Here is a 1,828-nt window from a genome sequence, read left to right on the forward strand (position 1 = left end):
AAAAATTTTTTAGATAAAATAATAAAATAAAAAGAGTATATTTATACCCAGCCCCTCCTCCCTCTTTTTGCTTCCTGGCCACCAGGAGATGAACAGTTTTTCTCTACCATGTGCTTCACCACAGGCCCAGAAAAAAAAAATGGAACCAAGTGACCATGGGCAGAAACATCTAAAAATCATGAGTCAAAATAAATATTTTCTCTTTTTAAGTTGTTTTTCTCATTTTTTTCTTTGTCACAGTGATGGAAAGTTAACACACTTCCTTTTTTTGCGACAGGCCTCATTATATAGATTTGGCTGGCCTGGAACTTGCTATGTTGACCAGACTAGTCTCCAACTCACGGAGATGTACCTACTCCCCAAGTGCTGGGATTAAAAGTGTGAGTTACCAGGCCTGACCAATCCTTTATTTTTAATTTTTTTATATGCTTGAATTTGAAATGATTTTCTTTTCATGTGTAGGATTGTATGTATGTAAGTGCACCCATGTTGTGAAATGTCAACAGAGGTCAGAAGAGGGTGTCAGATCCTATGGAACTGGAGTTACGGATGGTTGTTAGTTGCCACGTGTGTGCTAGGAACTGAACCTGGGTCCTCTGGAAGTGCAGCCAATACTCTTTAACTGCTGTGCTATCTCTCCAGCCCTTGAAGTGATTTTCTTGTTTATAATAGTATGTAAGATTTTCACTCTGACACTGCTGATCTCAAACTTTTAATTGACATATTTAGACTGATTTATTTTTAATGTGAGTATATACTTCCCAAGATTTAAATCTTTCATTTATTTATGTCCCTGTTTTTCTGTTTTGTATTCCTCTATTTTTCTATTGTTCCCCTTTATAGGGTTCTCCAACATTTTTAGCATTCTACTCTGTTTATAGTGTCTTTGAATATAACTCTGTCTATTTTTCTTAGTGTTGGCTCTGGATACACGGATGTGACATCAAATTCTACTTGTGTTAGTAAAGGATAAGTGATAGCTTCATTCTAGTTAGATACCTTTACTTTTCTTACTCTTCTATATCATTTCTTCAGTTAACAATGTGTATAGTATTGGTTTCATCCACTAAATATGGAAAATATCAAATACAAAAAAGCCTCCTACTTCTTCCTCTGGAAACACCAAATGGCGAATGACACGGGTGCAGTGGGAGGGCCCAGAGGACCCGTCAGCCCAGGCTTGGAGGGCTTCCATGGAGGATTTGGTTTCCAGGATAGGTCTCCTGCAGCTGCGGTCAAGGAGGCAAAGCTGAAGACAAGGAGTGGATCCCAGTCACTAAGCTGGGCCTCTTGGTCAAGGCCATGAAAGTCACTGCAATTCGAGGGGCCATCACCTTGGCCAAGCTTTCCATTGTGCCTGTGTGGAGAGGCTCCTGGGTTCACAAGACTGGCAAGCCCCACACTGTCCTGTGCAAGGTGACAGGCTGCTGTGGCTCTGGGCTGGTGTGCCTCATCCCTGCCCCCAAAGGCGCTGGAATCATTTCTGCTCTTGTGCCCAGGAAGCTGCTGCTGCTGATTGGTATTGATAACTGTTACACATCAGCTGCACTGCCACCTCAGGTAACTTGGCAAATGTCACCTTTGATGCCATCTCTAAGGCTTACAGCTACCTGACCCCTGACCTCTGGAGACAGTCTTTACCAAATCCCCCAGTCAGCAATTCACTGACCATCTTGTGAAAACCCACACCAGACTCCCCATGCTCCAGAGGATCCAGGCTCCAGCTGTGGCTACTACATAGGGTTTTTATAAGAGAAAAAAATTAAGTGAATTAAGTCTGTTTAAAACACACACACACACACACACACACACACACACACACACACAC

At 42.1% G+C, this 1,828-nt stretch overlaps 1 pseudogene; it reads left to right on the top strand.

Annotated features, from left to right (window-relative positions):
- The first annotated feature begins 1,302 nt into the window (after positions 1-1,302).
- Positions 1,303-1,741, top strand: LOC103725399 (annotated as a pseudogene).
- Positions 1,742-1,828: the final 87 nt, after the last annotated feature.

The sequence above is a fragment of the Nannospalax galili genome, unplaced genomic scaffold (genome assembly GCF_000622305.1).
Source record: "Nannospalax galili isolate Female #2095 unplaced genomic scaffold, S.galili_v1.0 scaffold7, whole genome shotgun sequence".
Taxonomy (NCBI): domain Eukaryota; kingdom Metazoa; phylum Chordata; class Mammalia; order Rodentia; family Spalacidae; genus Nannospalax; species Nannospalax galili.